The sequence below is a fragment of the Pteropus medius genome, unplaced genomic scaffold, assembly GCF_902729225.1.
Source record: "Pteropus medius unplaced genomic scaffold, Ma_sr-lr_union100, whole genome shotgun sequence".
Lineage (NCBI taxonomy): Eukaryota > Metazoa > Chordata > Mammalia > Chiroptera > Pteropodidae > Pteropus > Pteropus medius.
Genome location: NW_024349801.1, coordinates 1,761,326 through 1,776,576, shown reverse-complemented (window position 1 = coordinate 1,776,576; position 15,251 = coordinate 1,761,326). Strand labels below are relative to the sequence as shown.

Genomic DNA, 15,251 nt, shown 5'->3' with positions numbered 1-15,251 from the left:
ACGGTCTGTATTTTAAAGGGAGTAGGAGTTTCGTATGGGTGTATGCACTTACACTCAAACTGTACACTTAAAACCTGTGCATTTTATTCATGTCTAGATTATATCTAAATTTAAAAAGAAGGAAGAAAATACACATTTACTTTGAGAAAGCATTGGTAGTGGGTTGAATGATAGCCTCCATCTGAAAAGACACGTATATCCATGTGGAACCTGTGAGTGTGACCTTATTCAGAAAAGGGTCTTGCAGACATAACTAAATTAAGGATCTCCAGTTGAGGTCATCCTGGATTATCTGGAAAGATCCTAAATCTGATGACAATTGTCCTTATAAGAGGAGACAGCCATGTGAAGACGGAGGAGAGACTACAGTGATGCAGCCACAAGCCAAAGAATGCTGGGAGCAACCAGAAGCTGAAAGAGGACAGGGAAGATTCTGCCTGGGAGTCTTTGGAGGGAGTATAGCCCTGTCAGCACCTCAATTTCACAATCCTGGCCTCTAAAACTGTGAGAATACATTTCTGTTATCAAAGCCACCCAGTCTGTGGTAAATATTACAGCGGTCCTAGGAACTAACACAAAACCTATGCAAAATAAAGAAACTCATTAATTGTCCTATGACTGACCACTTGCTCTCCAAAGCCAAGATAAATGGCCTCTCTCCCATGTGTTCAGGCCTCAGGGACATCACCAGCGTGGTATGCAACTTACACTGCAGGCCAGCAGAGGCTGTGCTCTGGCTTTCCATTCTGTTGAGTGTGAATCCCTAGGACCACTTAGGTAAGGTGGCACTCCAGCTTCTGAAAGTATCTCTGCCCTGTGGAAGGGCCTCAGCTGTGTAAAATACTCTGACAATGGCCAAGGAACGTTCATCACATAAATTGGAATTTGCCACCAGTAAACTGAAAAAGGTCTCTACTGAGCCCAAAGCAAGAGACTGGCAGGCACCTGCTGTTCCTCACTGGAAAAGGACTGCTAAGAAGGGACTGGACCTGTTAACAGCTCAGACAAGGGCTAACAACTGGTGGTACTCACACTCCCAGTTCAGGATTTCCTCCTGCCAGGGGTGGGCAACCCTGGGAGTGGGACAGTTTTCAAATCTGTTAATGGTTACGCAAATACGTACATAATATTCTTGACATTGTCTCTTCAATTCCAAAGCCTAAAATATTTACTATCTGGCCCTTTAAGAAAAAAATTGCCAACTCTGTGCTAGACAGAGGGGCCTAATCATGGACAGAAGACTAGTTCCCACAAAATAGCTGTAAGATCTACTAAAATGGAATGATAGAGACTGACAGTGGGAAAAAAATAAGACTACATAATAGTATGGTCTCATTTTTTCTAAAAATAAAAAATATATATAAGTTATCCATGAAACAAGAATTGAGACTCTATTAACGGTGGTGATCTGCGTAGTGAAAATGTGTTTTTTTTAGAAAGTCTTGCTTATTTGTATTTTCTAATTTTCTACCATACACATATAATATTTCTGTAATCTCATTATGGAAAAAAAATTAAATTTCAATACATATTAATACATTTGTGTAACATCTTGTTTTACTAATCATTTTACCTATGTGATCTGAATAAAATCCTATGAGAGTTTTGTCACAGGACATATATTTCACAGGTGAAAAACAGGAAATTCACATAGTACAAAGTACGTACCAAGTGCTAGCAAATAAGAAACTCGGAGTGAGAACCCACATCCCATCTGGAAACTTCCTCTAGTGCTGCCTGTCAAAAGTCCATAATCATATAAAAGGGGATATTGTATTAGATTATAAAAGGACCTTGGACACAGAGTGAATTCCTCCTGGATACAGCCAAAGGAGTAGATGTAGTCAGGCTGGCTTTAAGACTTACAGCAGTGTGCTGAGGTCCAATTCTAAAGCACCAAAGTCCACAGCACCTATTCTGCACCAAGTATGATTTACATTCATAAAGTGTCAAGTGTAAAAGCAGTTTTTTCAAACCATTCCAGAAATGTGGAGTATTCCTAAATTCATTTAAAATGGGTTATTATATTTTATGATTTCCTCTTAAGAAATATTTTCTACAGTTATTTTATAACAAAGTAACAATAGCTAATACGAAAATGTTTCAAGCATACAGAAAAGTATGAGAAATAATGTAACAAATACTGACGTATCCACCATCTGCTCATTTTGCCTTTGCTTCGGGATATATTTAATATAAAAAATAGTACATGCACACAGTTGAAACCCCTTATGTAACCCCTATCCTACTCATTCCTTCTCCTCTCTCCAAAGATTCTAAATTTTAATTATTCCCATATATGTTTTCATATTATGCTCCATGTAAACCCATAGACACATGTGATGTTGATATGTGCTGTTTTTAGAAGAAACTTACTGCACAGATCCTCATGTACTTTTTCCCTCTCCAGATTATACTTTAGAGATTTATCTATGCTTTTTATACATGCAATTCTACTTCATTATAATCATGCTGTGGTATTCATTGTCTAAAAAATACCCATTCTCTTGTTGAATGTCAATTGTTTTGTTCCAGCTCTTTGGTATTACAAATGATCCTACAATGAACATTTGTCTATATACTTCTTTAGGTATATATCTAAGAGTTTCCTTTGAGGTTTACGATTAGAAACAGAACTAAAAGAAACTAACTGTAAATGCACTTAACAACATGATGAAGCTTCACATTGTGTAGTCAGTCATTCACAGACATGCCCTCTTTTACTTCTGATTAAGGCACATGTCTTACATTGTAAACTTATCAAGAGATCTTGGTTAAGAAAGAGGAAAAGGTACTATGCATGTAATATTCTTTTGTAGAACAAGATTAGGTTTTACAAAAAGTCCATTATCACGAAATTCGTTCTTGACATTGTAAACTCAAGCGATAATATGAGGGTCTCCTGGGCAAACAACTGAGACAAAGTTTAAAGACAGCTGAGATGAGAGAACAACAGTCCAGAGGGCTCTGAAACTCAGTAAATCAAATAGTAGGTACAGATGTATGTGCATTTTCCTTCAGGAGGGGACCCATAGCTTTTACTCAATTTTTAGGGAGTCCACAGCCCCAAAGAGGTTTAGATGGTTGTGTTTTTCTTTCTGAAAGTATACAGCAATGTGACAAATTAATATTACATGGCACCCAAGGGAAGCACTATAAGAACACCTTACTTTCCAAATCCAGCCTTCCAGACAGACTAAAAATTTACCAACACATCCAGAGGAAGATAATTATAATATAAATGACTTCAGAGTTCTTTAATCCAGAAAAAAATCATAAATCATAACCCAAGTCCTATGACTAATGTTTATGTGTAATATTGTAAAAAAAAAAAATTTATTTTAGATTTCCACTGAGAAATGTCTAAAGACCAAGTCCATTCTTCTGTTTCTAAGGAGAATGAGACAGGTGAGAGCAACTGAAAACACTGAAGTTCTGCTGCAACATGGAGAAAAGACATGAAAAATGCTGTCCTGTTTCTCTCCATATTCAATGCATTGCAAGGTTTTTCTTTTTAAATCACTAGGTAAAGTAATCAGGGAATCAAGCTAAAAGGGAGCAGACAATGTAAACTGGACCAGGGCAATCTACAGATTCCTCCATCATGTACCAAGATGCCCTCGTGGGAAGAGACCCAACCAAGTTATCCCCACCTTCCAGAAGGACTGTGTGGGTGGTGAGACTGAGGCTCATCACCTTAGCAACAGCTCTAAACATATGTGCAGTGACACCAGCTGATTTCTTAAAGCTGTAAACAGAGAATAATGAAAAAATTCTGAATTAAATTAAGGATCACTCACCCCTCCCCTTCCTACTCCACCCATTCTTTAAATCTCACTGGTATCAACTGAGAGTAATTCCATGTATCAACTGAGAGTAATTCCATGCAAACATGATTTTAATTCCCAGATATACCAAACATTCTGCATAATTACATACTCATAGAAAGCAAAATAAGGCCTTTGGATTAATTATCTTAGTGCAAACTCATATACGAACATGAAGTGGCCGCAAGTCGGCAGAGTGTGTGGTACAAGACAGTGAGCCTAAAGACGCTGCACTCCCCCATGGGGATTTCTGGGCCTATGCTGACCCACACAGCTCCATGCCCTCCTCCCTATATGGTCACCTGATCCCCTCTCATCCCTCCCTCAGGCCCACCCCTTCCAAGGTTTCTGTTACTTACTTAGCACCTGGACTCAAAGCCCAGGGCAGTACTAACAGATCAGCTCCACAAACCAGAAAGTCACAACAGAAGAGAAGAATGGTATGGTGGGCCTGCAGCCTGGGGAAAGCAGGCCCTCAAGAGAGGGTCCAGGCCAGACCATGCACTCCTGGTAAAACAGAATGCTGTCCAAGGTATCAGCCTCAGAATCCATTTCCATCTTCATTTGAAAAAACATAGTTCATTTCATCTTCGGGGAAGAAAATGTAGAATTCTCTGGAGATTTTGTGACCTTGGAAGGAAATCATTTAGTCTATGATAAACCAGTAATAGTATAAATAGGTGTACTCTGAACAAGGCTTGCCAAGAGATTGCCCAATATGAACTAAATAGGAAGGGGTAAGGGCTTGACTGAAATGACATTATTTCATAGTAACTCCCACCTATGGTCCTCATTAAGTTGATAGATATCCATCCCACTATATTTAGTTTTATTCCAGTGTGTAATGTGATAAAGGATAACATTTTTTCCTTCTTTCCTTTCTACCATATTTTGAAACCAAACTTGATATTTCATGTTGTAAAAATCTATTTATGGGCCCTACAGATACACTTCTTAGTATAATCATTACATTTAAATACTAAATAGTCCAAGGAAACACAATTACATGTTAAAACTAAGATGGTAAAAATGCTCTGAGAAATTGTTTTTATAGAATACAGTAGTTCTCCCTCATCCAAAATTTTGCTTTCCATGGTTTCAGTTACCTACGTTCAACCACGGTCCAAAAATATTATAGGGAAAATTCCCCAAATAAACAATTCGTTAAGGTTTAAATTGTGCACCATTATGAGTAGTGTCACGAAATCTCATGCCCTGCTGGTCTGGACATGAATCATTAGTCCCTTGGTAGCCGTGTCGGTGATCAGATCAACTGTCAAGGTATTGCAGTGCTTGTGTTCGAGTAACCTTATGTTATTTAATAATGGCCCCAAAGTGCAAGAGTAGTAATGCTGGCAATTTGGTCATGCCAAAGAAAAGCCATAGAGTGCCTCATTTAAGTAAAAAAGGTGAATATAGTACAAAAGATATTTTGAGAGAGAGCATGCACACAAGCGACCACATCTACATAACTTTTACTATAGTACAGTTATAACTTCTATTTTATTATTGTTGTTGTTAATCTCGTACTGTGACTAACTTTATCATAGGCATGTACGTATAGGTATAAAAGAAATATATATACGGTTTGCTACTCTCCGCAGTTTCATGCATCCATTGGGGGGTCTTCAAACGTATCCCCTGCAGATAAGGGGGTCTGAGGTTTCAGACAACCATTGGAGGTCTTGAAATGTATCCCCTGTGGAAAAGGAGGTCTCCTATAATCAAATTTGTTTACTGGGATTGTCTTTCTGCAGTCATTTACCTCCAAATGGAAAAGGGTGGTAAAAGGGAAAGAACTGAAGGAAGACAAGGCCTACATTGCATGTTCTGAAAAATATATCATTTAGATGTTTTATAATTCTGAACTCAAGATGCAGAAACAATTGAAATTATGCACTACTGTCTGTTCCCAAATCTAAGTGCATTTTCTTTAACCCATTTCCCACTTGCCCCAAGAATACTTGCCAGTGGGGCTTGGGGCTGGAGCATTTACCCTGAGATAACTCACAGGATTACAGTCCCAACCTTACCCCCAAAGTTTGCCATGAAATTTCTCACCTTTATTATTATTTTCACATCGCCCTAGTATATCGATAGTCTTTGGACACAAATGACATCGTTCTATTTATAGCATTCTGCTTTTAGTAGTGGTACTTCCATTTACAAAATATAGTTATTCTCGATCGCTGAAAATGTCAAAGCCTAGAAAATGTAGCATTCCTATACTTAATGTTAAATTAATGCTGGCAGCAAGCTGCACTTTTTCCTAAACGGAAAAAGGGTTAAGGAATATCTAAGTTTCTGAACAGATACAAATCAACATTTATAAACTCCAACACTTTGTTTTTAAAGATCTAGCTATTTAAATTGCATCTGTGGCAAATTCTTTCCCTGTAAAAATCATCTCAGATTTGTCTTCTTATGCTAACTTTCTTAAAAGTCAGAGTAAACAGGTACTCACTCCTATGCATGTGGGCGGCGGGGTGGGAGGAGGGCACTGACAGTACAGGGAGGGGGTACATGCCAATCTTGGACTGAAGATGTGCTAGAATGAACCTGATTCAGAATTTTACTTCACTGAGAAAACACAAAGTAGCAATGAGTCTAAAGTTAGCCTGATGACAAGCATATTAGTACCTTTAGAGAGAAAAATTATGAGGTTTACTCCCAAAGATTCATTGTTCGTGCTTTTCAAGGAAGTACCTCGAGCTCGGAGAAAGGAATCAAAGTGCAGAGAAATGTCAAGCCACACTCCTCTCCATCTCTCCTTCCCCATGCACTGTCTCTGTTCAATGTGCTGTTTAGCTGGCCACACAGGACTCTTCCTTGCTCCAAAAGACTAGGGTAAACTAGTAAGGGGAATATGAAGGTACTCTGGAAATCATGAATTATAGGGCTGTTTTAGGTCTGTGGAATGTGCAGGTCAGACCTCTGAAAACCGAGGGTGTGGCTATGGATGTAAACATAAGCACTACACAGCTCTACCACTTACTACCAGCTGAAATTTTGAGCAAGAGATTTAACCTATGCCTCAGTATCCTCCTCTGTAAATTGGAAAAAAATCACTGTCCTATCCTCCAGGGAGTGGAGGCAAGTGCTTGGTACACACTGGCAACTGTAATTAATGATAGTGTCCTACTCCCTTTGGTCAGTGACTGGGGTTTAACGATCCATTTCAAATTGCATTTGCGCAGTGCTTTACTTTCATGTTATTTTATTTAAAGCCTCTAACTAGCCTCAGCTCAACAGATGGTATTATTTCCACTTTACATATGAAGGCAGGAGTTGATATGATCCAAAGATACACTCTCCGTGGGAGTGATGGGCCAGGCCTCCAGGCAGGGCCTCCAACTGAGGACCATCTCAGAGTTGCAGTAGGGTCAGTAAGCTCCAAGTGAACTGAATGATACAGATTTTATCTTCTTGGGGATAAAATAATTCCATCTTCCAAAATCACTCATGAATAAAGGAGTCTTTCCCTCCCACTGTCTAAAAGGCTCCTCAAGAGTCTCAAGGATGAATCCCCAGTATTTCTTCAAGGTCTCGGAGAATGTGTCAAAGAGAATGCATCTAAGAGAACACTGAAGGGCTAAGGAGGGTCAAGGACCTAAGAATGAACAGGGACAGGAGTGACGGCTTGCTCACTTGGCTGGGGGAAGCTTGACTGAGGCCTTCACACTGAGGGAAACAGTTCACAAGTGTTAAGGTTAAATTTGAGGGCAGGAAAGATGATTTTGGTAGCAGCATAGCTCTTGATAAAAAATAAAAATTACAACAAATATAAAGGTGAGAAACTGAATGACTGAAAATTTTCATCTTCATCAAATAAACACCAAATTACATTTTCTCTGGTTTCATTATGAGGCTTCTTATGGAAAATACCAGTGAAAAAGAACAGTTGGAAGAAGTAATAAGTCACAGAAAAAAATATATAAACATATGACATAACTGAAACAAGAGTGGACAAGGAGCATGAAGAAAGGTAGAGTTGCGAGGTGTTCCAGGTGGTCTAAAAAGTCACTAAAATCATTTCCTACAACTCCACACAAAAATTGCTTCAAACTTTACACAGGTTTAAAAATTTGGGAGCATCCACCAGCGAAGGTAAGCAAAAGGCTGGCTTTCCACACATCACTCTTCCATGATGACTACGAAAAATATATATATATAATTCCCAAATGTGCAGAGAATTTATTTAAAAAAAAAAAAAACTAAAAAAAATCAAAAAGGAGAGAAAAAAGACAAGTCAGAACAAATAGAAAGCCCAATATGATGGAACTAAATGTTTATTAAGTACAAAAGTAAAAGTGCTAAGGAATCCAGTTAAAAGACAAAGTTTGTCAGACTGGAATGGAAAAAGTAATCTACCTACCTCAAAATAAGGGAAGAATATCTAAAATCTAAAAATCTGGAAAGATTTAGAGAAAAAGAAATATAAGACATACCAGGTAAATATTGAGCAGAAGAGCTAAGGTTGCTGCATGAATACTGGATGCAGGCTTGAGGCCAAAACACAATTCATGAGATAGTTAGTCACATTGTAACAGAACAAAGGGTTCCTTTCACTAGAGAGATAAGATAATTCCAAATATTTATGCACATAATAAGACAGTGTGGGGGTTCAGAATGAGCCACTCCAAGATATGTCTCTGTGGTATGGGGATTGTTTTGAGCTAAAGGCAATTTTAGCTCCAGACTCAAGAGAAAATTCTGACACTCCTTAAACTACCTAGAAGAACCTGAATTAGGGGCTTTGCCCATAACAGGGAATTATCAACAATAGTATGGCAGGGTGAACTTCTATTTACTAAACATCTGTTCTTACCGTCCTATGATGACTCTTTAAAGCTCTCACTGTGCATTACTTCCCCACCTCAAAATGTCTGTCTTACTTCAATCCCCTATTTCATCTCTGAACATATGTATGTATTAAATTTGGTTATTTTCTCTTGCTAATCTGTCTCATGTCTACTTGATTACTAGACCAGCCAAAAGGACCTTGAAGTCCTTCCCTCCCCACAACAGCGTCAAAGTAAAGAGCAAAAATGGACAGAACAGGGAAAATAGATACAGCCACAATCACGGGAGTAGACTTTAAAACCTTTCGCTAACTAATGAACCAAAGAGACAACCCCCACCAAAACTTAGAACATGATAGCAAGTCTGATCCAATGAGCATATACAAAACATTTCAAACAATAATTGCACAATGTCCATGCTTTTCAGGAACACAGGGAACAAACGCTCATGAAAACTGACCACACACTGTAAGAACAAGTCTAAATAATTCTGAAAGGACCCACTTCTTACACCACAATACAATTTAGACAGGGGAGTGGGTAACCATGAACACCTTAAATCTGAGAATTAAGAAATGTACTTCTAAGTATAAAGGTCCAAAAGGAAATCAGAGTGGGAATTAAAAACCTTCAAAATTGAGAATGACAACATACTACACAGTCAACTGGGAAACCTAAGTAAAGTTTTTAAGAGGGAAATATATTTGTCTAGAAGGCATCCCAATAAAGAGATTTTAAAAAATCAGAATATACCCAAAAGCATGGAAGGAAAACGTGACAAGAACACAAAAAGCAAATATATAACAGAGGCTAATCAAAGTCTAAGGTAGATTTTTATTTTAAATGACCCATGAAAGAGAGAAGCTAAATGATAAAGAACAAGCTAAGTCATGCAAAAGGAAAGCAATAAAGAAAATTATGAAAGGCTTTCTGACCAGTAGAGGGAAAGGAGACCATGCTAGATGAACAGGACCTAAAGGAGGTGACCATATACAATGCATGGACCAGATGCTAGCTGGGATAAAACACTGGAACACAAAAGGTCTCTCCATGGTGAGGCATTTGATAAGACAGAAGCTTACTAAAATGGTGACAATCACTGAATGAAAAAGAGGTAAGATTTTTTTAAAGTTAATAAATATATATGTATGTATCAGGGTTCAGCCAAAGATATGGATATATGTTAAACAGGTAATATATTAAGAAATTTATTGCAAGAAATTGGCTTACAGTATTGTGAGGGCTGGCAACACAATTCTGAAATTGACAGGATGGGTTCTAGGGCAGAAGCCTCAGCTTCTTCTTGTCTCAAAGTCTTTGAACAGATGGAGTCAGGCCATCCACATTACCTGGGATGCTATGCCTTACTCCAACCAACTGATCGTGGGCTGTATACACGCCTACAAATTCATAGCAACACCTAGTCTAGTGGTTGAATAACTGAGCACTGTAGCCTAACCAGGTCAATCCATCTAACTGACCATGTCACATGGATGTACACACACATGTACTTATGAATGCATGCATGTAAACACACACAAAAGTTCTCTAGGCAGTAAAAATGTGATGTTTTATTTTTCCTTATCACTGTTTCCTAATTTTCCAAAATGCAGAGGATTGCTTTAGCTAAAAAAATGTTATTTTAAAAAAAGAGAACAAGAGGTAACCACAAACAAGCCTATCTTAAAACTGATATTAGAGAAACAGTATTTAGTCCTCCACCTTCAAGGACAATGTCAGTCAGCCGCAGGTATCTCTTAAAATGTCCTTTGAGGCTGAGGAAGTTCTCTTTTTTCTCAGTTTGCAGAATATTTTTTTCGCAAATAGGCATGGAATTTCGTGAAACACTTTTATTTATTTATTTATTCATTTGTTTGTTTGTTTGCATCTTTCGAGGTGATCTTATGGGTTTCCTTTTTATTATGTAAATGTGGTATACTACATTGATTTTTGAAAGTTAAACTAAATTTGAATATCTGAGATAAACCCTACTTGCTTGTGATGTATTATTATCCTGTTATATTGCTAAATTCAATTTGCTACAAAGTAATGATTTTTATAACTATATTCATATGAGTGGTGGCCTGTAGTTTTCCTTTCTCATCACATCCTTCTCTGATTATGGTATCAAGGCAATCCTGCTTCATGGAAAAAGTTGAGGTGTGTTCTCTCCTGTGCTGTGGAGCCTGTGTATAATTGGCATTACTTATTATTTAATGGATGGTAGAAATCACCAGTGAGGCCATCTAGGACTGTAGGATTCTCTGTGTCAAGAATTTTAATTAAATATTCCATTTTTTAATAGATAAAGGGCTATTCGGGCAATCTATTCTTCAGCAAGCTTAGGTAGTTTGTGTATTTTAAGAAATTTGTCCATTTCCTCTGAATTGTCAAATTTATTGGCATAAAGTTGTTAATAAATTTTCCTTATCCTTTTAACAGCTATAGAATCGTAGAGATGTTCTCTCCCTCATGCCTGATGTTGAAATTTTGTCTTCTTTTTTCTAATCAGTTTGGCTAAAGGTCTTTCAGTTTTATTTATCTTTTCAAAGAACCAACTTTTGGTTTCACTAATTCTTATCTATTGTATTTTCTTAAATTTTCATTTTGATAGATAAAGCACAGGTCAAAACTCTACTCCCATTCAGATTTTTTAAAGCTAAGAAGACAACTCTGTCAACCTAATTAAAGGAATCTACTAAAACTCAAGAAGTAACGTTAATTGTAAAAGACTGAAAACTTCTCCCCTAAGACTATGAACAAGGTAAGAATGCCCACTGTCAACACGTCTATTCAGTACTGTACTACAGGTCCTAGATAGTGCAATAAGGTAAGAAAAAGAAATGGAAGGTATACAGAATGGCAAGAAAAGTAAAACTTATCTTTAGTCACATCGGACATAAACATCTATGTAGAAAATTCCATGAAATCTATTTTTTAAAAAATTACTACTTATGAGTTTAACAAAGTTCCAAGATTGGTCATTATTTTAAAGAATCAACTGTATTTCTATGCATTATCAACAAACAATAGGAAACTGGAATTAAAAACAAAACAATTGCAATAGCATCCCCCGAATTAATAACTTAGGAATAAAGTATGTGCCAGATCTCTCTAGAGAAACATAAAATTCACTATTGTTTAGATGTCAATTCTCTCTAACCTGTTCTATAGATTCAGCACAATCTCAATCAAAATTCTGGCTTTTTTTTTTTGTATTTATTGATAGTGATTCTGAAATGTACATGAAAATATAAAGGAATCACTGATAGCCTAAGCAATGTTGAAAAAAAAAAACAAAGTGAAAAGACATACGCTATCTGATTTCAAGACTTCCTATAAAGCTACAGTAATCAAGAAACTGTGATTCTGGCATAAAGACTGACATGTAGATCAATGGAACAAAACAGAGTTCAGAAATAGACACATACCTTTACACGCAACTAATTTTCAATAAAGGTAAATCAGCTAAATGGGAAACAACCCTGTTAACAAGTGGTGCTGGGATAACTGGATAGCCTTATGCCAAAAAAAAAAAAGACCTTTAACCTGATCTTATACAAAAATGATCTCAAAATAGATTACAGAAATGAATACAAGAGCCAAAACTACGTAACTTCTAAAGAAAACATAAGAGAAAATCTTTGTGACATTGGGTTAGAGAAAGATTTCATAAGACACAAAAAGTATGAAGTATCTAAGAAAAATATGTTAGGTTGGACTTCATCAAAACAAAAACCTTTGCTCTTCAAAAGACACTGTTAAGAAAATGAAAAGAAAAGCCACAGACTAGAAGAAAATATTTACACAACATAAATCTGGTGATGGACTGGTGTCTAAAATATATAAAGAACTAAGACACAGAATATATTAAAAAACTCTCAGTAAAACAACCCAATTTTTTTAAATAGACAAAAAAGACAGATATGAAGAAATGGATACTTCATCAAACAACATACATAAGTGACCAAATTTATTTCTAAGTACATGGAAAGATAATCAACATAATTTGTCATCAGGGAAATGGAAATTAAACCCACAATGGGATGCCACTAGATATCCACGAGAGTGGCCAAAATTAAAAAGACTGACCATATAAAGTGATGGTGAGAATACAAAGCAATGGCTGTCATTGTTGATGGGAACATGAAATTGTTCAGTCACTTTGGGAAACAGTTTGGCAGGTTTCTTAAAATGTTAAAACATTCCCCTACCATATGACCCAGAAATCTCAATCCTAGATATTTATCAAAGAGAAAGTAAAACATATAGCCACACAGTGTTTTGTATGCAACTATTCATAGCAACTTTATTCATAAGTTAAAACTGGAAACTGTACAAATGTCTAACAACTGCTGATTGGATAAACATGACATATGTATCCAATGGAATGGCATGCTAAGTGAAAGAAATCAGTCACAAAACACTTTACACTGTATGATTCCATTTATGTTAAATTCTAGAAAAAGAAATCCTATTGTGACTAAAGCATATCAGTGGTTTCCTAGATCTAGGGGATAGGAGGAAGGTAGTATTGGCATAGGGACACTTCTTGGGATAATGGAGATGGTTCTATGTCACAACTGTGGTGACGGAAACATGACCATACTGATCTGTTAAAACATCACATTTTACATTTAAAATTGCTGAATTTAATTGTATTTAATTGTCTCAATAAAGCTCTCAAAAAGTGAGGGTGGGAGAGGATGTAGAGAGGGTGGGAAAGGACATAGAGACAAGTATCACCATCTCTATAAGAGGACTTCTGCTGCAAAGGGGAGAAAGAAATGGGGTGACAGCTGGTGGTAAAAGTGGGCAAAAGAAGGACAAAAGGAGAGCATGTTTGCACGCTGATAAGAGTACTCCACAATCATCCCATCCAAAGGCAAGCTGAGGGAAAGGAGGGAGCACTCCTGGAAGCAGTGGCTTCAGCAAGAACAGCAAGACTTTGTACTGGGCAGACAGCAGAGCCTATGGGCACAAAGGGAAGGCTGCTGGGATGTGCACGCGGCTTCTCTAGACTGACTGTGAGAGTGGTTCTGATGGCTGCCTCAGGGTATGGAGCCAGAGACTGCTGCAGAGCTGGGAAGGAGGCCGACTTTCACTGCAAATTTTCATTACTCACCAAGTTAAATAATTGGTTCTCATCTCCTAAAGTGTACACATGCAGTCTCACTTAAATAGAACCATATCAAACTTTTAAAATAAACTCTCTAACATGTTTGTAAGTTAAATTATGGAAATCTGGGTTCTTTTTGTGTTTTTGTCATTATAACCAATGTTGCCATGGGCATTCCTGATGTATGTCTGCATGCACATGTGCAAGGGTATCTCTGTGATGCCACATAGTGTTCAACAATTCCATGATACGAAATGTCCAAAATAGGCAAATCCATAGAGACAGTGGTTTTGCTTAGGGCTGGGGAGGGGGAAATGATGGGGTGTGTATTGATTTCTTTCTAAGGTGATGAAAATGTTCTAAAACTGTGTTACACATGTCTGCAAATATACTAAAGACTACTTTAAATGTGTGAACTATATCATGTGTCAATTATATAGCAATAAAGCTATTATTTTCTTATAAAGCATAAAGGAAGGTTCTCCAGAGATGGACTGCTGGGCAAATGATAGGCCCTGTGATGGCTGAGCATGCACCATGCCCATGGTCAGGGTCAGAAGCAGGGTCCAGGCCAGTACAGCCCTTCCCCAATACTCACTGGCAAGAAGCACATCTCAGTATGGCCCCTGGAGAAATGTGCACCCAAGACCTCTCTGACCGCTCTTCTGTGCTGGTCAGTGGGCAGCCAGGCACTGGGGGTCACATAAATAAAGGTTTCACACTGTTATTAGAGCTGCTCTGCAAAGTCAGCAGCAAGCAAATATCGCCCCTCCTTCTGTACAGCTCTCACATGAAAGTTAAGGCCTGTGCTCGGGGCCACTTCCTCTTGCTCCAGCGTGTCCAGACTACATTCTGCAGCTACAGCCATGCCACTCCTCAGCAAAAAATGTGTCCTAGGGCTGGCCCCTGTCCAGCAAATGACCCAGTTTGGCATTAAGATCCCCTATCAACATAGCTTCCACCTGCATCTGGGAATGTCTGCAGCTCAGCTAACCAGGTTTACTTAGCATGTTTTGTACATGCTGCAAGTTGTGCAAGATACTGATGGCACAGAGCTAAAGAGGGCATGAGTGTCCTCCAACATTGCTTTATGGGCCCCCCCAGCCCTCTTTCACTCACTGTTTCTTCTACGCAGTGGCACATTTAAGCAAAAAGGACCGTTACAACAAAATTATTTCTAAAATTACATGTTTGAAAAGAGGATATGGAATAATTAAACCTTAAGTATTTAAGTATTAACTTTACAAGGTCTATTTACTTCATCCTAACACTGATGTAAAACTGTAAGACATGAGAGGGTAAACAGGAAGCTTCTACCTGGCTCTACAGAGCATCTCAAAAGGGGAGCCAGAAACATTGGCAGGAAGATTCATCACAAATGAACTTCAGTCCCAGGCACCTGGACAGACCTGGTCACATATTTATGTAACGTAACATTTCTAATGCCCAGACATGCAGCTAACACAACACCACACCCATCAGCTCTGAAACACCAAAAACAAG

At 37.9% G+C, this 15,251-nt stretch overlaps 1 protein-coding gene across 8 annotated transcripts in view; it reads right to left on the bottom strand.

Moving 5' to 3' along the window:
- Positions 1-15,251, bottom strand: part of ANKRD11 (ankyrin repeat domain 11) — a 193,781-nt gene that overhangs the window by 59,627 nt on the left and 118,903 nt on the right. The window lies entirely within an intron of this gene.